The sequence below is a fragment of the Sebastes fasciatus genome, chromosome 4 (assembly GCF_043250625.1).
Source record: "Sebastes fasciatus isolate fSebFas1 chromosome 4, fSebFas1.pri, whole genome shotgun sequence".
NCBI lineage: Eukaryota > Metazoa > Chordata > Actinopteri > Perciformes > Sebastidae > Sebastes > Sebastes fasciatus.
In genome coordinates this window covers 38,088,382-38,113,571 of record NC_133798.1, presented here as the reverse complement: position 1 = coordinate 38,113,571, position 25,190 = coordinate 38,088,382, and the positions used below count along the sequence as shown (strand labels likewise).

General features: G+C 38.6%; 1 long non-coding RNA gene and 8 other non-coding genes across 9 annotated transcripts in view; 8 read left to right on the top strand and 1 right to left on the bottom strand.

Annotated features, from left to right (window-relative positions):
• Positions 1-10,180: 10,180 nt before the first annotated feature.
• Positions 10,181-25,190, bottom strand: part of LOC141767026 (uncharacterized) — a 136,029-nt gene continuing 121,019 nt past the window's right edge. The window contains exons 2-3 of the long non-coding RNA XR_012593741.1: positions 20,423-20,483; positions 10,181-10,529 (exon numbers count right to left, since the gene is read on the bottom strand). This is a non-coding gene — a long non-coding RNA (uncharacterized LOC141767026). The remainder of the gene's footprint in view (positions 10,530-20,422; positions 20,484-25,190) is intronic.
• Positions 11,094-11,234, top strand: LOC141767163 (U4 spliceosomal RNA). The gene has a single exon (XR_012593816.1). It is a non-coding gene; the product is annotated as a U4 spliceosomal RNA (small nuclear RNA).
• Positions 12,485-12,626, top strand: LOC141767139 (U4 spliceosomal RNA). Its single transcript, XR_012593793.1, has one exon. It is a non-coding gene; the product is annotated as a U4 spliceosomal RNA (small nuclear RNA).
• Positions 13,148-13,289, top strand: LOC141767136 (U4 spliceosomal RNA). The gene has a single exon (XR_012593790.1). It is a non-coding gene; the product is annotated as a U4 spliceosomal RNA (small nuclear RNA).
• Positions 14,845-14,986, top strand: LOC141767138 (U4 spliceosomal RNA). The gene has a single exon (XR_012593792.1). It is a non-coding gene; the product is annotated as a U4 spliceosomal RNA (small nuclear RNA).
• Positions 16,385-16,526, top strand: LOC141767135 (U4 spliceosomal RNA). Its single transcript, XR_012593789.1, has one exon. It is a non-coding gene; the product is annotated as a U4 spliceosomal RNA (small nuclear RNA).
• On the top strand, positions 17,099-17,240 carry LOC141767134 (U4 spliceosomal RNA). The gene has a single exon (XR_012593788.1). It is a non-coding gene; the product is annotated as a U4 spliceosomal RNA (small nuclear RNA).
• Positions 18,632-18,773, top strand: LOC141767137 (U4 spliceosomal RNA). Its single transcript, XR_012593791.1, has one exon. It is a non-coding gene; the product is annotated as a U4 spliceosomal RNA (small nuclear RNA).
• On the top strand, positions 19,643-19,783 carry LOC141767131 (U4 spliceosomal RNA). The gene has a single exon (XR_012593787.1). It is a non-coding gene; the product is annotated as a U4 spliceosomal RNA (small nuclear RNA).

Genomic DNA, 25,190 nt, shown 5'->3' with positions numbered 1-25,190 from the left:
GCGTACACTTAAACTGATATTGATTTTTGTTAGGTGGGCCTTTCTTTTAGGTGGCTAAAATATGTTTTGCTGCCGGCTCCGTCCACAGCAGTACATCACTTTGCTCTTGTGTCGGTCCTCCTGTCTGTTTCTCCTAACCGGGGGCGTACAGACCGCCATCTACTGTAGTTAATACACCGACTATGGATAAGTACCTCATACACCACTTCAAAACACTCCAACTATTCCTTTAATGTTAGGCCTACTAATAACATTAACAATGGCTCTGTTGTGTTCAAGTGCTCCAGTAAGCCGTGATAGTGAGCCAGCATGCACAATACCAGGACCCTGAAACTGAGGCAGCTAAATGGAATTCATTCATCCATCCATTATCTGTAACCGCTTATCCTATTCAGGGTCGCGGGGGGGTGCTGGAGCCGATCCCAGCTGACATTGGGCGAAGGCGGGGTACACCCTGGACAGGTCTCCAGACTATCACATGGCTGACACATAGAGACAGACAACCATTCACGCTCACATTCACACCAACAATGAACCTAACCTGCATGTCTTTGGACCGTGGGAGGAAGCCGGAGAACCCGGAGAGAACCCACGCTAACACGGGGAGAACATGCATAAATGGAATTCAGACATCGTTAATTTTACTGTTTACTTCTCTGTTTTTTCCTATCGTGACATGTCGAAATGTCTTCTGTGAAAAAGACCTGTAGAGGTGCAGGAGTTTAGAAATACTGAGGGGGGTCATGGGTCCAAATTCTCCCCACCACAACCAATTAACGTTTGACACCACACTATCTTTATTTCATTTTCATTTATGCCTAAAAATAGACACGTTAAAAATATTAAAGGTCCCATATTGTAAAACATTAGATTTTCAGGTATTTTACATTATAAAGTGCTATATAAATACTGTTAAACTATCAAAACGCTCAATATACGGAGAAACACACACAGCCCGTATTCAGAAATTGTGCGTTTGAAACAAGCCGTTTCTGTCCATTTGTGATGTCACAAATATACAATATTTAGACCATTACGCGGTTTTAACCGTAAACATTCTAAATGTGTCCCAGTTTATTTCCTGTTGCAGTGTATGTAAATAACATCAGCTCACAAGAAGTAAACATGGACCCAAACTGTTGCCTAGCAACGCAATTCCATTGCAATTCCATTGAAATGAGCTAAAACGGAGCGTTTCAGACAGAAAGGTAAATACAGGTATATTCAGGCAGACAGTATGAGGAAAATAAAGTGTTATTTGAACATTACAGCATGTAAACATGTTCTATTAGAAACACAAAATACAAGTATGAACCTGAAAATGAGCACGATATGGGACCTTTAACTCTAATTCTAAGTCTTTGTGTGTAATTTTAGAAAAACTCCTCCTCAGGTCTGTACTTCACATTCCCACAAACAATACTGAAGACATGACCTCAGTGTCCGATGGTAGCTACAGCCGTTTTATTGAAGGTACAATAACAACATTGAAAAATGGCATCTGAAAATAGCCTATGGCATGTGTCTATTCAGAAACAATCTTATGTTTACTCTGGACAATCAACAGACGTCACTGTGGACAGCTGTAACAAACAGTTTCCAGTGAAAACTGTTGACAGGGTGGTCTGTCAGTTATCCAGAGAAAGACACGTTGCTGTTGAGCTTTTCAAATGTCACATTTTTATCCTTTGAGCATCACCAAGAAGCAGAAGCCTCAGCAGCAGGAAGCTCTCTTTAAACCACAACTTAACGGCATCACAATTCTTGAGCAAAACGGACCCTTTGAGGTTGATTAATAGCGATGTAAACTAATAGTAGTATCACTATGATCATCGATACTCTACTTTTTATGTTCCTGTGTTTGTGCTGTTGTGATGATTTACAGTATAATGTGAATTATATTGTTCTGTTGTTGTAAAATCAGGTTTCCTTTTAAATTGCGTAATTTATCTAAAAGCCCACCTAGGGACAATAATAGCAAATTAGCTGTCACTATAAATTCTACGTGCAACAAATCTGTTATATTTTTAGGGGCTGAATGCAATGATGTTAACTGCACTTTCCCAGTCAAATGAACAGCTAAATAAAACATAAATAAACCACTGATATTGCATGCAAATGAACACAGATTAATGTGGAAAGGGAATTTGGGGACATTGCTTGGTTTAAAAATATTTTCAAGAGCAAGCGCTCCTCATTTATTTATATTTCACTGAGCCCCATTTGACTACGTCCTTACAAGAGGCGTATTAGTAGTCATTATAACACAAATTATTGGTGTGCTCGCTGTACCTTGCCTGCTGAATCATTAATCACAAGAAGTATAATTTTGAAGCTCTTTAGTCAAGCTAAGTTTTAGAAAGTGCAACAATCTTTCATTGCCGCGTGAATGTGTACTAAGCTTTGAATCAGCCATATGTTTAGGTCTTTTTTAGTAAGAAAGTCACAGTTTGACTCATTCAGGCAGCGAGGGGCTAAAAGTCGCTCTGATTTCGGATACGGGCCATATGTGTGCAAGTACTACTCGAGCGTGATTGGCTCTATCATCACCCAAGAGGTTACATGAATAGCTTATTTTTGCCTTAGAGCCTAATATCGCGTAACACTGCAATTTGGCACGCTGAGTTTTCGTTGCTCCGTGTCACGCCTTGTTGTGTGGCTCGGTGTCAGATTTGTGAGTGATTTATGGGCATGCAAATGAGGCTGTCTGTTTGGGGGAGATGTGCTGCCTTTGCCCAGTGGGCCCTGGAGTGAAGACTTGGGACTGCGTGGGTGTGAGTCAGTCCCTAACTGCTGACACAAGCACAGAGCTGGCAGAGATTCACAGAGCAAGATGGGGAGATGGCCTTCACAGGTCTTCACATTGAGTGATGAGATCAAGGAGAAACTAGGCCAAGCCAGACAAGTGTCGGGCAAACAGACACCCAGAGATAGAGTGAGAGAGACAAACACTTCCCAATCACAAACAGAGCCGGGAGAGTGGAAAGTGGCGGGGTGGAGCCGAGTTGTTTTGGGTCTGAGTTCAATATGTCCAAACCGGTTTGTCTAAAGAGTAATGCTGAGTCTTGGAACGTGCCAGCCCAGGGGACGCCGGTCGCCAGGAGAGGCCAAGTCACAGCTCTCTAAAGTGGAAAAGAAGTTCACTTTGTTCTACCAGATAGCCTGACTGTGATGACATTTTGATCAATGCGCCTATACCTTGCTGCAGCTTGCCTTTATGTTGCTTGAATAGTGATGATCTGTTATCATGCCGGTGTCAAACAGCCCCATTTGTCATACAGTGTCCCTCAGCAGGTCCGGACTGTAAAATGTTTTGACTATCAACACGTTATACAACCTAATTTATGACACAGCGTTTCAGTTGTCCATAGTGATGTAGTGGTCGTATAAGATTCAAGGTTCATAGTTCAGAGGCTGTTTGCCATGTGGATAGACTGCCCTCTGTTGGTGGCCGCTGGGATTGTCTCATCGACTAACAACTTCATGAACAAACAGATGGGCGACACACCTGTTCAGCATTTATAAGCTGTATAGAAACATTTAATAAATGGTTTATAACACACTGTAATAGTTGTACGCAGCTATAAGGACATGTACAGTATTTTTATACAACTATTACGTGTCCTATGAAGACATATATTACTGCAGCTGTGTTTTACTGTATTGTCATTCATTAGCCTCCACTTATGGGTGCCCACAGGAGGAATTATAATTGCATTAATAAACAATAACTAGTATGTTATATCCATTTATTCAATATCTATATACTGATTATACATGCTAAATAGGGGTACTTAAAGTACAGTGTTGCCAACGGGATGAATTGTTAGTACACAGTGTGGTTACAACAAATGTACAAAATAACACTATTCTAGACAATCTAACCCAATACAACAACACTGCAACTTACAAATAGGTACATCAACACCTCTCTGATTTACAGATATTAAGGTTAATATATGTATTAGGGCTGTCAATCCATTAAAATAGTTGATCGCGATAAATCGCAAATTAATCACATATTTTTTATCTGTTCAAAATGTACCTTAAAGGGAGATTTGTCAAGTATTTAATACTCTTATCAACATGGGAGTGGGTAAATATGCTGCTTTATGCAAACTTATGTATATATTAATTATTAGAAATCAATTAGCAACACAAAACAATGACAGATGTTATCCAGAAACCCTCACAGGTACTGCATTAAGCATAAAACAAAAATGCTCAAATCATAACATGTCAAACTGCAGCCCAACAGGCAACAACAGCTGTCAGTGTGTCAGTGTGCTGACTTGACTATGACTTGCCCCAAACTGCATGTGATTATCATAAAGTGGGCATGTCTGTAAAGGAGAGACTCGTGGGTACCCATAGAACCCATTTACATTCACATATCTGGAGGTCAGAGGTCAAGGGACCCCTTTGAAAAAGTAGTAGCTAGCTAGTATGACATGGTTGGTACTATTGGATTCATCAGGTTTTCTAGTTTCATATGATGCCAGTATCTTCACTCTAGCTTTAAAACTGAGCCCGCTACAACATCTGAGGGATCTGTGGCCCATCGGATTTTTAAGAGTTAAAGCTGCAGTGGGTAGAAATGGAGCAAATAGGATTTTAAAAAAGTCATTTTTATGAAACGGTCACTATATCCTGACAGTAGTGCATGAGACAAGTAATGAATCATATGACATTTGGTAAATAACATACACCAGTTGGTCTTGGCTTTCATACAAGAATGCACTGCAGTCCCACAACACTCATTTCTAGTACAAGTGGCCAAAGTCAACACTGGTAATGATAATAATAAATAGCTCTATGCATCTCATTACAAAAAAAAAAAACGGGAACTTGTTGTATTAATCTCCAACTTCTCGTATCAATCGTACCCTTGGTTGTGCTCTTGCTATGCATCTGTGTTGTCAGTATCTATCAGCCTTGTTATTTATTGTATCACCAGGTGAAGGTTGCCAGATATGCTGTAGTGGCAAACCTAAAGATGCAGAGATAACAGATGGAGCAGCTCGCAGACACAGGAAACTGTCATGGTGGTGAATGATAAAGGTGTGAGGAGAGACTCAACGGGGAGACAGAGGAAGGTTATTTACATCGTAAGGCACACTTTGATTTGAATGGCTTCCTGACCTAGCTAAGTGCACCTCCAGCTGTCAATATGACTTATAAGTAATTGCAGAGGGATGGAGGGAGGGATGTGTGAGCGGCCGAGCGATGGCTACTGTATGCAGGGCTCTGTTTCTCCGCCAAGGCATGTGTGACAAGGAGACATCAGGTTTGGCATAAAACGGACAGACAGGCTTATGGTGCCATTCTGACTCAGTCTGGGAATAACCACAAGCTGGGAATAGTAGGGTGGCAGCAGTGTGTGGGTTGGTGTGAACAGTCTGCAAGCATGTGTGTGTCAGAGAGAAAGAAAGACAGAATATTTGAATCAGATGTTTAAAGATGCTGGTTGAGTGTACAGTATATTACACATACTTACAATTTACATGCATATATTGTTTATTGCTGTGTGGCATTGAAGAGAGAAACTAATGTAACGCTGTCTTTGACCTTGAAGTTTAGGGAGAAACTAAAAGGCACCGTGAGCGACATTTGTCTTCTCTTATCAGATGTCCCCGTGCACTGGCGGAGCTGTCACTTTACCCAAGAAAAATGTCATTGTTTTCCTCTCCCTGCTCATAACACAATCTAATCACAGTTTGCCCGGCTCATCCTGTATTGTCCAGGTGGCCCCACTCTGAGAGGCAACAGAGGGACTCTCAGCATCAATAAATGCCCTTAACCAGCCTCATGAGATGTAGCACAGATTACACAATGGCCAACGACACTCATGTGTAGGTAAACAAATACCTCCTTGCTTGCACGTACTTTTACACAAAAGCGTGCATCATATCCCTATTGAGTCAGTAATATCAGTAAGAGGTTGTGTGTCCTTGACAAGGTCTGTGAATGTGTGATTATAGTGAGAAAGCTGCACTGTGTGGTCTAAGCTGGATCAGCCAGTTGGCACCAACACAGTCTACAGACTTTACTGACAAGCTTACATTTCCCCCAAACCAAAGCAGTCTTACTTAACCTACTATGAGCCGCTCCACATGGTGTAAGATGAGTTAGATTGGGATCCAAGTACGACATTGATTTTTTATCTCTTTTTTTGAGCCCTGTGATTGATGGTTCAGGAGGAAAATAGCTCTCAGCATGTTGAAGACTACGGATAGCCCACTGAGTCCCTTTTGGATGGGATGGTATTATGTGGGCCGCCCAGCAGCCTGTGCTGAACGGCAGAAACAGCTAAGCCATCTGTTTCACTCTATTTTCATCTCTCAGCCAACCAGCGGGGAGAGCCACGGCCCAAAGGGACTTCAACCGCTCTCACAAAGTCCTATTTGTTCAACAGGTCAAGTCTAAGCCTTGCAGTGAGGGACCACCAAACCAGATCTAATTTATGGCGCGGCCCAGGTGATTACAGAACCACACACACCGCTCGACTGGGCAGAGCCGGTGATAAAGGAGAAAATACTAATACAAAAAAGTAATCAGGTGCCTCGGAGAATTAGAGGAGATTATTACTGTCACAGTTGTTAAATGACCATGTGCCCTCAAATGCGTTTTAAGCCAGGTTAAAGGGATCATCTTGTGAATTTAACTCGTGTTTGTGTGACGTGTTTCACAGGTTGAGAAAAGAGAAATTTGGGCTTTCCAGGTGAGGATGAAACAGAGGCTGGCAGGATTCATATGAGATTACTTGGCGCAAACACGGTGTAATCCCCTTATCTGCGTACTTACCTGTCCCTGACAGTGATCCAAGCCTACCTCTATGAACCTCATTGGCCTGACATTCTGGCAGGAGCAAATCCCTGTCTAATTTGTCAGCCCAGGCAGCTTTAACACCTGGCATGTCAATGCTTATCTGCTGAGCACCCAAAAGCACCTGCATTATCCCACTGAAGCTCCACAACAAGTGAAAGGGCTTCTAATATCCACACAGCGAAATTACAGTTTGTGTCATACCGGAAACGCACAATGTGCATAGTGCATACCATTACTGAGGGCTTATGGCCGGATCAGAGTACACGTACAGTATCAGACATCCCCCATGTAAGCATTAGCATTTCTCCTGGTGGTTGGCTCCTAGAGGATTTAGAACTCATAAATGTCTTATTATTTTTTGTTTAATGAAAGGTCTAGCATCTGTTACTATTACTGAGTTATTATATCCATTAAAGTGGAAGTAGGCAGAATGTTTCTGGCATCATTGGGCAAAAATTACATGGTAACCTTTCAGCATATTGTAATTCAAGTGTTCTGAGAGAAAACTAGACCTCTGCAGACTTTGGCCAATCACAGGTCATTACAGAGAGAGAGCGTTCCTACTATAAACATCTTGTAGTGCACGGTTTAGCTGGTGGGCGGTGCTTGTTATTTCCTCAACTGATCTCAACATGGCTGCTGGGTCACAAACTTTCTCATTTTACAGCTAAACAGTACACTACAAGAAGTTTCTGAAAACATTTGAGGAGAGAAATAGGCATTACAGCAACAGAGTATTGATTATCATTTGATCAGCGCTACCTAATTTGACCGTTTGATCGGAGTTTGCGAGTGATTGACAGCTGCTCAGAGACGGCAAGATTGATTGTTTTCCTCCGGTTTGTAAAATCTTACAGATGCCATGAAGAGCTTCAGGGATGGTGTATTTTTGTAGGCCAAACAGGAAGTTAGGAAACATTTATGATACTTACACATTTTGTTCAGCAAGATAATCACCACAAATGAACACCACTTTATGATTTTTGAAGTGTGAATGCAGTCGCCAAAGCTAACGTTTGGCTGTAAACCAACTACACCCCGGTTGCATGAGAGTGAGTATACACAACGAGGCTGTGAAGGAGGACGAGTCGGCGTGATGACGTTTAAGTAGTCTCATTTAGCCACTTGTTAGCAACCGCCTTTTTAAAGACATATACAGAATTTATTACAAACAAAACGTTATAATCTCTTAAATTTGTGTTAACCACAGACCTTATTTCAGGCATCTAACTAAAAACCCAATCAAAAAACCCATTGACTTGCAGACGAGGGAACTGGAATGTGTTAAAATGCTAACTCATTTAAGGGTTTTATGACTCATTCCTGTAGCACTCTATTAGGAGCACCGGAGGACACCAGAGGACAGAGGCATATGATTTTTTTTCAGATTACCTGTCTCATGTACTACTTTCAGGATATAGTTTTATAAAAATAACTTTTTTTAAATTATTTTTGCTCCAATTCTATCCACTGCTGCTTTAATGTCTCATTATTTTTAAATTAATTTATTATACCCATTAAAACTTTACAGTTAATCCCTAGATCCAAACTGTGTTTGTTAATCTGGGCAGGATTATAGGTGTTTATTTTGTCTTTTTTCCTTGCGTCTCTGAAACATATGGCTCTGTAACCTTTAATAAAAATGTTAAATATTGAAATGAGAAGATGCAGGGGAAAAAGAAGGAATACGACAACCGTTAACAGGTAAATAATTGGCAAAAAAGCAGGAGTCACGACTGCTAAGTATACGGTGCAGTTTACCTCTTTAAATCTTTCTCAGGGATATTAAATATTCAAAGACATATGCTTCCATGGTTGACAGTCTAAAGTCGTCTCCGGCCTAGTTAAAATTAATGGGCTTCTGCAAACATGGAATTTGTTTAAGCAATATATTATGAAAGGCAATCCATTACAGAGCCCAAATAATAGCACCAGTGTGAAAACGAAGAGTCGACGCATTTAATCAATTTCCGGTCCGGACATTTTTCATTCCCGTTACACAACCTCAGCATCACCGTGAAACATCTCTCTAACAGGTACTGACAAGGTGAGGTTACTTATCACCCTGAACGCCCCTGTATGGATTAATCACTTTGTGTTTTGGACTCTTTGGAGACGAGTTTTTCTTCTTAAAAGTTCTTCAACAGACTTTTTATGGAAGCTAAAGCAGCGAGCAGGTGAGAAAAGTTCAATCTTGAACTTGTTAAGGTGAGGGAAGCTAGTATGGCAAGGTAGCACCAGACTACATTCAAAAAAGTGTAATTTTTTGCTGCTTCATTATCTCTTCCCAGCCAACATTTGTATGTGGGGCCCATGTGGGTAGTAAATGGGCTGAAAAATGGGCCCTATATGGGATTGTCCATGGGTTCCATAATGGCCCCGTGCCAATTGCCCCTTGTGGGTTTCATGCAGGAGTACACTGGGTGTTATATGGGCCCAATCTGGGTAAAATAAACCAACTAGTTGTGGGACCAACTTAGTTGATCAAAGTGGGCCCCAGATAAGATGCCCATTTTGGCCTTATACCAACTTGGTACCCAGGTACCCCCAGCATAACCCATGTGGGGCCCACATAACCATGTTGGCTGGGTTATGATAATTCTAAAGGTATCTGAAGGTGATTAATCGTGTCAGTTAACGGTAATTATCCCAAAGTTACATAAGCATTCTGCTGAAGGTGGTAAATACCCCGGATGTGTGCAACGTTAACTTTGGTACTTCATTAACACAACGTTTTAAGATGTATGTAAGATGTGCAACGTACATATGTTCTGGACATGCAGATGCCTGGAGCAATACTGGAGATCTATCCTGGACATCATTAAAAGGATTGTGCAGTCGGAAATCCCAACAACCCGAGACTGACACTACTGGGGGACCACTCAGTTTTACCAGTCAATCTGAGGGGCAATATTAGCTTTATCAGACTAGCCCTAATCGCGGCTAGTAAATGTATAGCCATTCGCTGGAAAGATGAGGAGCCCCCTGGTGTATATTTTTGGTTTAAAGAGCTCTCATCATATTTACCTTCAGAAAAGATTATGTTTAATCTCAAAAAGAAACCATGGCTCTTTGATAAATGCTGGGGTGACTTTGTTAATTTTTACATACTAGTACTTCTCTTAATGGTGTTGTCCATGGTCAGACCGTTTAAGAGAATACACTGCACGTATATAGCTTGTCTATCTCTTCTACTACTATTACTTCTGTAATTCTCTCTCTTTATTTGTTTTTACTTATTTATATGTGTATGTATGCATTTGTATATGTATATATGAATATATATGTTCTTTCTTCCTTTTCTATTATTTTTTTACTTCCTCCTTTTGTTTCTTCTTTTTTTAAATGTATATATATATATATATATAAATTTGTATTTATTACAATTGTGACTACTGTTATTTTGTTATCATATATGCTAAGTTTATTCATGCAATTATCTTACGTCGTTTGTGGGAGGAAAAGGGGTGAAAAAACTCAATAAATATATTGTTAAAAAAAAAATGTGTAGCGTTGTATATTTTGTCTGGAAGTAGTTTATATTACACATTTGGTTGTTTATAAATCAACTGGCCCTCACGGGGATAATAGAGCAGGTTTTACCCTCAGGGTCTATGTCGACATCTGGTGGCGTTTCAGCAGCAGAGCCTCGTCGAGGAGCCGTGATGAGCAGGACGCTGTTCTCTAAGTCGTTTGAAATGCTGTTAATAAAGAAGTAAAAAGCATGAATTTACACCATACTTAATATATATTTACAGAGCAATCTCTGTTTTCTGTTGTAACACTGAAACACTTCGTTTTTACCCGAGTCAGTACTCCCAAACAGGAATTCGCGTTTTGAAATCCGGTCAGACGAGCCACCGTAGACTCGCCAACTACAGTTGCATTTTCCTTAAAATATATTAAAATACACACTTTAGTGTTACTTACATGCTTAATATATATATGTATGCAATATTACAGCTTATATGCCTTTTAAAATGAACGAAAAGTGTCCGTTAGGAGCGGGGTTGACATTATAATGAGTGTATGGGTTAGATTCTATCCCATGATGCATTGCGCCACGGCAACAACTATAAATATATAAAATATATTTAAACTTAAAACTAGTAAACTACAGAAAGCTGCAGGTTGTGTTGATAGAATGTGTGTCGTCTTTTGTTGTGCTCAGATGGCAGATTGATTGTCTATATTTAAGACTGATGCACCGTAACTGAACACCATATGACGCAGAGTAAGTGCCCTCTCTCTGGTCAGAAATAATCAGCTTTGCGCAGTGGCAGTATCGTAGCCTATGAGGTTTATCCGAGGCGCGATTATTGCTAGTTGAAAACTTTACCCAATACCCCGCCTTGACGACTTGAAATATAGTCGGCAATGGCAATTTTTGACGGTCTCTAAGGAGACTGACTTCACTGTTTAAAATGAGAGAATTATGAAAAAGGACGAAGCTCTCATGTAAACTGTAACTGTCGCCATGCTGGACTGAATGTTCTGATTTTATTAATAAGATTCACTCGTTTGACACAGGTCATTTTCGGTAGAGTATCACAATAGAATATAACTAATTTTGTTTTTACTTTTGTAAGGCACTTTTAGGCGCTGACGTTACAATGGAACGAACAACTGACTTTCACTTCTTGACAATATATACGATCTTTGTTACTAGCAGATTAATGTGTACTCCTATGTTTGTAATGCTCTTATAATCTGCCACATGTGGAATTTGCACATTGTTTTACTGCCTCATTTAATTTAACTTAATTTTAAAGTAAAATTGTAACTTGTACACTTTGCTAATGTGTGTATATATATATAATTTTAATTATATATATATTTATATATAAATATAAACATAGAATAACAATAACACACACATATATATATATGTGTGTGTTATTGTTATTCTATGTTCATATTTTATATTTTCTAAACTAGTTGTATTAATGTAGTATATATAGTGTATTCTAATATATTCTTTATATCTATCAATCTATCTATCTTATTCTTTGTTTTCACTTATTGTTCTACAAATCCCCTCTTAATTTATATACTTATTTTTATGTATGGGTGTATCTACCTTACTTATTATGATCTTTATTGTTTATATTTTGTTTTATTTGCACACTGTATATTTGCCACTTTGTACTGCAGCTGCTGCACAACAATTTCCCTGGGGATAAATAAAGTTTTATCTTATATTTAAACGTGTGTGTATAGCGTTTTATACAGGAAGTATACCAGGTGATTCTGTATTTTTGAGCGGTTCTATGAAGCATTATCAGGCCGAAATAAAGATGTGCTACTCTGGCGACTTCAAGTATGATAACTACTTATTTTGAACCTTCTCAGTAAAGTATCTTTAGTCTCATCCAGCCCCGTCTGTGGACCCGAAACACGGATATAGTAAGTCCCTCCTACAATCACTAAATATGCAAGACACACCCAGAATCCCCAGCTGACCCGACACATAAATAACGTTTATTCTCCTATATAAACAATAACATGGTAGTAACACTTTAACCACATATGAGTGCATTTAAACGGACTTGTTTTACCAAACAACACTATTTAAAATCTGTATACAGCCATGTTGCACCGTAACAGAGAGGAGTGAGGATCTGATAGACTTCCTCAGCTGTAGCCCTCTATCGTCAGCTTTGCGCAGTGGCAGTATCGTAGCCTATGAGGTTTATCCGAGGCGTGATTATTGCTGGTTGAAAACTTTACCCAATACCCCGTCATTGACGACTTGAAATATAGTCGGCGATGGCAATTTTTGACGGTCTCTCCGGAGACTGATAAACTGTTAATAATGAAACTAAATGACTGAACTGTCACTGAGACAGAGTGACTGTTTCATGTGACCAGCCAGTACAGTGTGCTGTATCTAAACAGACAAGTTCTTGAATGTAAGTTTTTTTAAGAGTGGGTGCACTTTTATCTGTATTGTGTATTTTGGTGTAATAATAGGTTTTATGAGAGTTTTATTTTGGGGCATTGTAGTTGTGATACTATTATCTCTACATGTTTTCTCTGCTCTTAAGATCACACACACCATAAAACATCACATCAGCTGCTATACCTGTCCGTTTATTCATATAGATCACCATCTGACCTGCCAGATAAATAACGTTTACTGGCCCATATAAACAATAGCATGGTAGTAACACTTTAACCACATATAAGTGCAATTAAACGGACTTGTTTTACCAAACAACACTATTTAAAGTCTGTATACAGCCATTGCAGCATATTGAACCGTAACAGAGAGGAGTGCTGATCTGATAGAGTTCCCCAGCTGTAGCCCTCTATCGGCAGCTTTGCGCAGTGGCAGTATCGTAGCCGATGAGGTTTATCCGAGGCGTGATTATTGCTAGTTGAAAACTTTACCCAATACCCCGTCATTGACGACTTGAAATATAGTCGGCGATGGCAATTTTTGAAGGTCTCTCTGGAGACTGATAAACTGTTAATAATGAAACCGAATTACTGAACTCTATACCTCCTGAGACGGAGTGGAGATTACATGTGAACAGACAGTACAGTGTGCTGTATCTAAATAGACAAGTTCTTGAATGTAAGTTATTTTAAAAGTGAGTGCACTTTTATCTGTATTGTGTATTTTAGTGTAATAACAGGTTTTATTTTGGGGCATTGTAGTTGTGATACTATTATGTTTAGTTCTGGTTTGTTCTGTTATCTCTACATGTTTTCTCTGCTCTTACAGTTTTTCTCGATTGTTTACACACATTTTCTGAAAGCATGCCTCATACTCTCAGAACTCTACACACAAATCAAAAAACACACACACAATGGGCAGAACCCCTCAATTCTCCTGCAAAATTAAACTTTACATTCAAAACAATGTTATTTCTTCTCAAAATGGTATTTTGTTTTCAAATGACACACACAAACCATCATATGAATAGACATTTATAAGAACCAGTTGAACACTGATGTGCTCAATGTAAAACACTATGATGAATGGAAAACACTTCTTCTCCATTCATCATAATGACTTAGGCCTTTTTTTTGTTCAGTGTTACACTTACTACAGACAGTACATACATAAGTGTGTTGTAAAATATTTTAGAATATTGTTTTTACACTCAGAACACACAAATACACGGTAACAAATATATTTTATTTTCCCCACAAAAACAATGTACACAGTGTACATCCCAACCAACACAAAGTTGCACATACAGAGGTCTACATACAAAACAACAGAAGAATTTACTGTATACAGTTACAGTAAAAAAAACGGGAAAAAAACTGCTATCCTCTCTTCTGTTTCGGTCTGGCCACAGCACCTCATCCACATCACAAGCAATGTTTTCCCTGGCCAAGCAGCGGGGGAAATATCGCTTAGCATGTCGAATCCAGCCATGAAAAGCATCAACTGATTGCTAATTGTAACACTGTGTGACAGGTGTTTGCCCATGTGATGAGTCAGTGTGCATAGTAGGGCAATTGACTTTAGAATTTTGAATGACAGTGTGTTCCTTGTGAAAACGAGATTTTCTTCATGAAAATTGTGCCAAATGCAGGTGTGTAGTGTTTTGAAAAAAGTGTGTTTTAGAACTGCAATTTGAGTGTAAAGCAGGAATTGTGCTTGTAGTTTAGCAGAATTGGTTCAGGGGGATGGTGCATGAGTTACATGTTGTGGTCATTGTGTGTCAAGTACCAGTATTTGTGTGTAAACAATTGAGAAAAACTGTAAGAACACACACACCATAAAACATCACATCAGCTGCTATACCTGTCCCTTTATACCTATAGATCACCATATGACCTGCCAGATAAATAACGTTTACTGGCCCATATAAACAATAGCATTATAGTAACACTTTAACCACATGAAAGTACAATTAAATGGACTGTTGTTACCAAACAACACTATTTAAAGTCTGTATACAGCCTGACTTGTTTCAGTCATTCAGCAGCATGTTGAACCGTGACAGAGAGGAGTGAGGATCTGATAGACTGCCTCAGCTGTAGCCCTCTATCGTCAGCTTTGCGCAGTGGCAGTATCGTAGCCTATGAGGTTTATCCGAGGCGTGATTATTGCTGGTTGAAAACTTTACCCAATACCCCGTCATTGACGACTTGAAATATAGTCGGCGATGGCAATTTTTGACGGTCTCTCCGGAGACTGATAAACTGTTAATAATGAAACCCAATTGCCGAACTATGATCCTATTGTGGCGGAGTGAGTGTTGCATGTGAACTGTCAGTTCATTGTGCTGTATCTAAATAGACAAGTTCTTGAATGTGAGTTTATTCCAGGAGTGAGTGCACTTTTATCTGTATTATGTATTTCAGTGTAATGATTAGGGGTCTTATGAGTGTTTTATTTTGGGGCATTGTAGTCGTGATACTATTAAGTAGTGATGGCGAGATGAAGCCTCATGAAGCTTTGAAGCTTTCCAGCAAATTGGTTCGGAAAAGGGTTCATTGCTCGAGGCTTCATGTGCTCACGAAACCACCTGGTGGTCAAAGAGTGTAAAACAGACAAATATGATCTTAACCATGTGATAAGATAAGATACGATATTCCTTTATTAGTCCCGCAGTGGGGACATTTGCAGTGTACAGCAGCAAAGGGGATAGTGCAAGAAACAAGATGCATAAGCTAACACAGTAAAAAAGAGCTACACAAAGTGTAACAAAATATGAACCAAGTATAAAGATTGGAAGTATAAAAATAGGAGTCTATACAGTATTGGCAATAAACAGACTATTAACAAAATTGCACAAGTGGAAAATGATATTGTCAGTGAGAATTAAATGAAAATCCACCTGAAAATATCAGGTTATTGTCAGTTTGTCAGTTTTTGGTGTGTAAGTGTAAGTGCTCTACTGGGATCAGTGCTGGTTGTGGTCTACTGGGAACACAGATCTGTGATATACTGTATTTTGCGCCAGTAAAGGCTGTTGGGAATGACTATAAACAATGAAAAAAAATCTATTACCATGTAATCAATTTATATATATATATATATATATATATCATATTTAATAAAATGTCTATTTAGTAAGTATATTATGAGTATATAAGATACATGTATAATAAACTGTAATTGTTTTGTGAGTAATGCATCTTATGTGTGCAAACCAATCCTAAGTTAATAATTGTATTGTAGTGGAGTGTAATATAATATAATAATTGCAGGAGGGTTAATATTAGTGTTCTGTGTCACTTCTGGAAAGCGGCATTGGTTGAACCAGTGAAGATCTGAAACACTTCATGAACCAGTGGGCGGTACGGCCGGGCAGCGAGGCTTCGGATGTCATCAATGACGTCATTGGTCTAAAACTATACAAGCCTCGATACACGCATCGCGGGAAACTTCCTGGATTACTCGACACACGCTCCGAAGCCTCGGCACAGCCCGTAACATCACTACTATTAAGTGGACTGTTGTTACCAAACAACACTATTTAAAGTCTGTATACAGCCTGACTTGTTTCAGTCATTCAGCAGCATGTTGCACCGTAACAGAGAGGAGTGAGGATCTGATACACCTCCCCAGCTGTAGCTCCTCCTCGTCAGCTTTGCGCAGTGGCAGTATCGTAGCCGATGAGGTTTATCCGAGGCGTGATTATTGCTAGTTGAAAACTTTACCCAATACCCCGTCATTGACGACTTGAAATATAGTCGGCGATGACAATTTTTGAAGGTCTCTCTGGAGACTGATAAACTGTTAAAAATGAAACCGAATTACTGAACTATATACCTCCTGAGACGGAGTGAAGATTACATGTGAACAGTCAGTTCATTGTGCTGTATCTAAATAGACATGTTCTTGAATGTGAGTTTATTCCAGGAGTGAATGCACTTTTATCTGTATTATGTATTTCAGTGTAATGATTAGGGGTCTTATGAGAGTTTTATTTTGGGGCATTGTAGTTGTGATACTATTATGTTTAGTTTCGGTTTGTTCTGTTGTCTCTACATGTTTTCTCTGCTCTTAAAAACGCATACACCATAAAACATCACATCAGCTGCTATACCTGTCCCTTTATACCTATAGATCACCATCTGACCTGGCAGATACATCACGTTTATTCTCCCATATAAACAATAGCATTATAGTAACACTTTAACCACATGAAAGTACAATTAAGTGGACTGTTGTTACCAAACAACACTATTTAAAGTCTGTATACAGCCTGATTTGTTTCAGTCATTCAGCAGCATGTTGCACCGTAACAGAGAGGAGTGAGGATCTGATACACCTCCCCAGCTGTAGCTCCTCCTCGTCAGCTTTGCGCAGTGGCAGTATCGTAGCCGATGAGGTTTATCCGAGGCGTGATTATTGCTAGTTGAAAACTTTACCCAATACCCCGTCATTGACGACTTGAAATATAGTCGGCGATGACAATTTTTGAAGGTCTCTCTGGAGACTGATAAACTGTTAATAATGAAACCGAATTACTGAACTGTATACCTCCTGAGACGGAGTGAAGATTACATGTGAACAGACAGTACAGTGTGCTGTATCTAAATAGATCATAACGCACAACAGTTGTACCACACAAAGATACAAATTTCTCTGTAAAAGTCTAATTTTTAGATGAATCAGATGACTCGTCTTATTTTTATACATTCCTTTAATGACAGATGTTAGGATCTGGACACTTTTATTTTTTCTGCATTTTACTGCAGTGAGAGGCATTGATTTAAATCCAGTCACAGATGAGACTTCAGTCTCTCTCTCTGTGTTTGAACACTATGAAGTGTAAGTGGCAGCAAATCATCTGATATTAGAGGAGAGATGAGGAGTTTTGTTGTGAAACACAATTTTGAACTGAGCCATGTTGGTTTCTGAAAAAGCTGAATTAAACGGATTGTATATGTATCAAAATCAAGTTCTTGAATGGGAGTTTGTTCCTGGAGTGAGTGCACTTTTGTCTGTATTCTGTATTTCAGTGTAATGGTTAGGGGTCTTATGAGTGTTTTATTCGTGAGGTTTAGTTTCGGTTTGTTCTGTTGTCTCTACATGTTCTTTCTCTGCTCTGAAAAACGAGACTGACATTCGTTTTATATTAAAAATGCCATGGTCTTATAAACATTCGTCTTTCTATCAGAGGACGTTTATCTGTCCAAGAAGTGAAAGAGCAGCAGAACTACACGCTTCCGTCATTTCGGATCTAAAGCGACCGCCGTACGTCACTGAAACGTCCGAATAAAAAGTAAAACAAAAGTATTTATACTATTTTGTCATATTTTACTGACATGGCCTATGTTGAACAATAAAATAATATAAATATAATAAGCGTTTTCAGTCCAAAAAGGCGGCAGCGGCGGGAGATTCATCTCTCTGCTTCTTTACTCTTTGTTCCTAGTTTAACCGAGTTGAGGGGGGACCGTAAACAAAGACGGACCGAAGGCTACGTCATTTCCGTTTATAACTTCTCTCAACTGTTGTGTATTTTATTTATTTAACTTTATAATGAGGCGAGTTTTATGTTGGATTGTTTATTCATGGTGTTATTGTTATTGATTACAAGTTCCTTCAAGTTTTGTACCACAAATTATAGGATTATAAATCAGGACATGTCTGTGTTTTCTATTATTTATCATTTATATTCTGTATTTATTGTGTCTATATATGGAGATACATTTGTAAAGTATCCTTGTTTTTTTCTCTGGAGATACATTGGTTTATATTTCTAAATAATTATAATGTTTTGTTATAAACTGGTGTACTTTAAGCCCCACCTGATGCTGTTAACACCATGACAGAGAGGTGTGCTGACAGGAGACAGTAACCTGATGTTTACAGATGTGTGCCAGCTTTGCGCAGTGGCAGTATCGTAGCCTATGAAGTCTATCTGAGGCGTGATTATTGCTAGTTGAAAACTTTACCCAATACCCCGTCATTGACGACTTGAAATATAGTCGGCAATGACAATTTTTGACGGTCTCTAAGGAGACCTATTTCTTGTTCAAAGTGAAACCAATAAGTTCCAGAAGCACATAATATTTCATCTAGAACATACAGTATATAATATAATTATAATAATTTCCCACAATACATTTTCTTAATCCACTCTATTTGTATCACTATATATATGTGCATGCATGTCACACTTATTATTTAAGTATGTTGTACTCTGCAATGACAATAAAGGAATTCTGTTCTATTTATCCCAAGTTAGTGTAAAGTAAGTGAAGTGTTTTGAAGTTATTCCTTAAGATTTATTTGAGGTGCTTGAAATATACTTCACTCCTGAGTGTATTACACTTTCTATTTTATACATTTGCCTACAAAGCTCTAGTTTACTACTGTTATCTTTGATTGATAGACATCAAAGTATTGGCTCATACGGGGTTAATACTAGAAAAAAATGTTTTGTTTTTAATAAATACATTTTTACAATAATATGCAGAATTGTTTGTACATTGAATCTTTATTTATTTGTGGTGATCATTTATCACACTTTATTAGTATTACTTTGGGTCTCCATAGTTGACATTTGTTCTCGTTCTGTATAGTTTTAGTGGAGTCTGCAGTCCCTTGTAGAACAATAGTGGTTTACTTCACTGTTGAATTTAATGTTTGACAGCTGTTGGGAGTTAACATTTTAGATGCTTTTTAAAAATATAAATATACATTGATAAAGCTCCAGCATTTGTCTGTCCTCACTTTACTTGTGAGAGTTATTTATGTATATACTGTACATTATATATAAAGTAGATTTCTGGTGCATGTATGCATTTTTTTAAGCCACACCCCTGTTAAAACCATGACAGAGAGGTGTGCTGACAGGAGACACTAATGTGGTGATAACAGATAATTGTTATCCTTGCGCAGTGGCAGTATCGTAGCCTATGAAGTCTATCTGAGGCGTGATTATTGCTGGTTGAAAACTTTACCCAATTCCCGCCCTTGACGACTTGAAATATAGTCGGCAATGGCAATTTTTGACGGTCTCTAAGGAGACCTATTACTTGTTCAAAGTGAAAGCAAAAGTTCTAGAAGCAGATAATGTTTCATCTAGAACATACAGTATATAATATATATTTATAATCATTATCTACAATACATTTTCTTAATCTACTCTATTTTTATTACTATATATATGTGCATGCATGTCACACTTATTATTTAAGTTTGTTGTACTCTGCAATGACAATGATTAATTCTAATTCTATACGGTCTCTAAGGGAGACTGATATACTGTCAAATAAATCCTATAACGTTTAGAATAGTTTGACAGTTAGATAGAGAATAACTTTATTGATCCCGAGGGGAAATTCAAGTTTCCAGCATCACAGTTCCACAGTGCAAAACATGTTAGTAAAAAGGCACAAGTTAATAGTACAAAGTACACAGTATAAAAAATATACCAGATCTAAAAATAATGCGGGATGAGAACTGAGGTAGAGAGTTTTTTAAAAATAGACTAAAGTGCAGAATAAAGCTGTTCATTATTGGTAGAATACAGTAAAACCAGTCTGTAAAGGTGCAGAGTAGAGCTGTTTGTGGTGTGCAGAATTAAAAAGTAGCTCAGTGTATTAAAGTGCACTGTGTGCATTATTATCTGTCCTGCAGACCGTGCATGTATGCATTTAGCCTTACCTTGTTTTCCACAGTAGTCTGGTCACGATGCGGTGTGCTTGCTAGACCAGCAGAGGGCACTCTGTAACAGGATATGAGACGGTGAATGAGAGGAGAAAATAGACAGTGAAGTAGAGGAACATACATTTTAAATCTTTAAACATGAGTCAGTTTGTTTTCTGTGCCAAGTGATAAACAATTAATAGATGCATTTTAAAGATATTAATCAATTAGGTGTTGGAGTTCTTGATGATGATTGCTGCATCCTGAAAGAGTTTGTGCTCAATAGTCTCCTGTGATTGAGACTGTCTTTCTAAAGTGAAAGAAACAGTCCTGTTTTACCACCCCGTAGAGAAGCGTAATTGCAGTGATCTCTGATTAGAAGCAGGGTGGGTGTTAGACAGTCACAGGGGTGGGGGGTTTAATCAAGTCAGTCTTTTCATTAGGCAGATGAGCTCAGAGCCTCTTGTCACCCCGTGAACTCTCTCTCGTACATTCTTGCTGTCATGCAAGCACACTTAATATTCTGACTTTCTCACACCGTCCGTACTTGTAGCTGTGATTTGGTCGACATTTCTACCTTCAAAGCTGTAGCTCTCATTCACAAAACAGTAGATATTTAACTGTAGAAAACTGCACAAAGGTCAAGAGTACTTTTTAAAATTGTATTGCAATATTGAGCTGCAACGATTAATGGATTAGTTGTCAACTATTAAATTAATAACCAACTATTTTGATAATCGATTAATCATTTTGAGTATTATTCCAAATTCCTTGATTCCAGCTTCTTAAATGTGAATATGTTCTGGTTTCTTTCCTCCTCTATGACAGTAAACTGAATATCTTTGAGTTGTGGACACACAACACATTTGTGGACGTCTTCTTGGGCTTTGGGAAACCATTTTCTGACATTTTATAGACCAAACAACTAATCGATTAATCGAGAAAATAATGGACAATGAAAATAATAGTTAGTTGCAGCCCTATTGCAATACAATCCATTTAATTATTCTAGCTTGATAATGCATTTTGGTCACATTCGGTTGCATCGGGGTTACTGCTTTCTATATTCATTATAAATCATTATAATCTGATACATTATCATAACCAATGTCAGTAGACCTCATGTAAAATCAGTTTTAAGTGTGTTTTCATCCACAATCTTACAGTTAAAGGGACAGTGTGTAGGATTTGGTGGCATCTGGTGGTGTGGTTGCAGATTGCAACCAACTAAATACCCCTCCACTCACTCCTCCCTTTCCATGACTGCGGTAATGTGAGCCACCGTGTGCAACACCGTGGTAACGCCGTTCGTCTCGCTCAGAGGTCATCCTTACAATAATAACACTACTTTAAGAGCAACAGAAGTCAGACGGCGGCTGGCGGTACCACGGTTTTGACTCGGAGAACTACGGTGGCCTTCAGGTAACGTAAAAACATGAAAGTCTCTCTCTAGAGCCAGAGTTTGGTTTGTCCAGGGCTGATTCTAAGCTAACGAAAACACAACAACTCTTAGTTTCAGTTGATTATACTCTAATGAAAACATAGTTATTAATATTATATTCCATTTCGGTTAATAGATCTCTGAAATATTGCCCACCATTCCTTTAAAATGTATTTTATTATTTATGTTTCTGAGCAATCATGCATTTTGCCAAAAGTTATCAGAAATGTCATTACTCTGGGTTTAGTTCAGCATCAATAATTAATCAGAGGTTCAGATAGCCTATTATGTAATGTGATTATTGTAGTCCAGCTGCTTCTAATATATATTTCCTCCACTCTGGTAATCAAATTATGGGGGGCAAAAATCGGACCATGCTTTTAGACAAATGTAGAATTAGGTTGTCTTTATCAAAGGTGAAACTAAGGCTTTGAAGAGTGATTCATATTTACATAAATTACCTGCGGCTTTTGCATTTAATCTTCATTAAGTATATGACCACATGATACACTCATGATACACAGCATTGATCAGGCCGCACCAAACGGAGATTCAGAGTTGCCTGTGTGAGGTCCTCTTGACCTGCATACGGCCCAGCGTTTTCTACATGTTAAGATGCACTCATGGTACTCAGACAAATTATGCAAGATAAGCAGGAGTTTTTCGTCCCTCGTGTCACACTTGACATCTCTCAAACTCTGACCTTTCAGATCTCACTGACAGCTCTTTATCTGTCACAAATGAAATGGAAAGATATGGCTTTTGTTCTGTGTAAGCGACAGCTGGAGACTTGCCAAACATAAACAAATAAATTGCACAGCATCATAGGACTAGTTCCTAGGTAACCATGTGACAGTGCCGACAATTGCTATGGAAACCAGCGTTTCCTCTCTCTCTCTCTCTCTCTCTCTCTCTCTCTGTCTCAGTTCTTTTGGGAAATGTGTGAGAATATTTCCTTTCCTGTGAATTGGTTTTACTTTCCAGGTTTGACAGTTGTGGAGGAAGACACCGTCACGTCATAGAAAGTAATTTCCCCTCATACTCTGTACAAGATGTACAATACATCCAGACAGGTTTCTACACCAAATGCTATACACCAGGGAAAAACCACAGTTGATAATAAAATGTCACTGGTGGAGCTGACAAAGCATTCTGAAATATTACCACTACTTTTGTGCTTTACCGTGCAATTAAATGCCCAGCTTTCACGCGTTTCCTCCAACTAGTGTATATGAAAACTGTAATTATCATGAACAACATTACAAATGAAGACGTGTTTCAAGATCAGAGTAAACAAAAACTAGTTTTAATCATTTTCTTTAGATCTTTTGTTCAGTGAGCTAATTTGCAATCTGTTTTGCAGCAGGCCTTTTGTTGTGATCCTGTTTGTCACAAATCCAGTTACAACTCGATGCTTCAAATGGAAAATAAGGCTTCTCTTCAAAGACGGAGACATCACAGCCTATTCTATTAAAAAAAAAAAAAAGCAGGTGCAAATATAAAAGAGATGCTTTGATTTGCGGCCAATTATGGACATCCTTGTTGCATCACCTTTATGTGAGTGCTCTTCCTCTTTCCTCAGAAGAATTAGCCCATTATTCTTGGTGGATAACCAGAAATGTAGAGATCACATGAATGAACAGAAACCTCAAAAGTTATCAAGTTATTCAACACACCCAATTAAACTTCTTCTACCCCTCTAATGCCATCTCGCTCCAAATCACCGCGCGGTGTACGAGGGGTTGCCCCCAATTAGCTGCCTCCTGTGACACCCTGACACGACGCGGCATCGTGATTGCGTTTCAGCTTCAATTACTTTCAAAACCCTTCAGGCAGAGGTGATTGGTCCGCTCCGCTCTTTACTTCATCTTTCTTTGCTCTGTTTCCCCTCCTTTTGATTGGAAGGGGGTGTCAAAGCATAGTCCATCATGTTTAGGAATAAAAGAGCCATAACCTGTAACGATTATCGTTATGTTTTACTCGGTGCTTGGCAGCTCGGTGCAGAGGAAACAGATGAAAGCTTCCACGTTATTTAAACTTAAAGGAGACGTATCGCGCTCATTTTCAGGTTCATAATTGTATTTGGGTTTCTACTAGAACATGTTTACATGCTTTAATGTTCAAAAAACACTTTATTTTTTCTGAACCTTTATTCACCCTCTGTCTGAAACGCTCTGTCTTAGCGCCTGTCTCTTTAAGCCCCCTCCCGAAAAAGCCCAGTCTGCTAAGCAACGGCAATATCAACGTTACTGTCGGCGTCTAGAAGCCACAGAGGCTAACAATATAGCAAGCTACCAAGTGGGTAACATAATGCAGGAAATGTAAAGGCATAATGACAGAGGAAAAAGATGAGGCCGTTGGGAATATCAACATTTTTCTCGGACATATTATAAAAAAATTACAAAATTACAACATATTAACTTATCATCCACTGAAAAATGAACTACCATGGCCTCCGCCATTTCTGACGTCAGCAAACACTTCACAACTCGGAGCTTTCAGAAACTTTCCACCTACAAGGTTGTGAATACGACAAGAGGGGCGCGTTCATTAACATGGTAAATACGACCCCATTTCAAGGCATTATCACAGCCAAAACAAAGGCATTATCACATGCACCCGAGTCTAAAAGGTCACAGAGTCAGTCAAATTTCATTTACATTTTTTATTTATGTTGGCAATTTAGATTTCCCCTGCTTCACAAACGACCTGTCTTAATAATAAACGAGGTAGTCTGATTTCACTATAAGAATCAAGTAAGTTACAGTACATTCAGTGTTAAATTATGGACCATTGTAGGAACATTTCAGACACTTTTCATGGTCCAATCCTGCCGGGTATTTCCATTTTTTTATCATGTGTAAACCCGGGCTAATCCTTCTAATTAGCTTAGCAGACTGACGATGGATATTCACACAGTATAACTGGGATGTAATTGGGATGTTCACAACAGAAGTCTTCTACATTATGTTGTTATAAGGCCTCTCCTGCGTGTTGAAATGAAGTCAGGATATCAGTGGTATGAGGAGTTAATATACTTTGCAGTTTGATGGAGATAGGGATGCCCTGAGCTGATCCCAATAACCAGTATCAGGGCTGATCTGGGCATAATTTAATGGATCTAAAATAAGTTCATAAATCCATATGTGAGTGAACTTCACATCAATTTCAGGAGCCGTATTCCTGTAGTTAAACTTTTATTCATATCAATAATTTGAGCGTATTAACTTTATAGTTTAGAATCAGGACCTTCAGTATGATGGGCCAGATTTAGAAGTCTACAGCTATTATTTCAATGTTCCATATACATATTTCATTGGATCAAATTTGGTATAGGCAGTATTA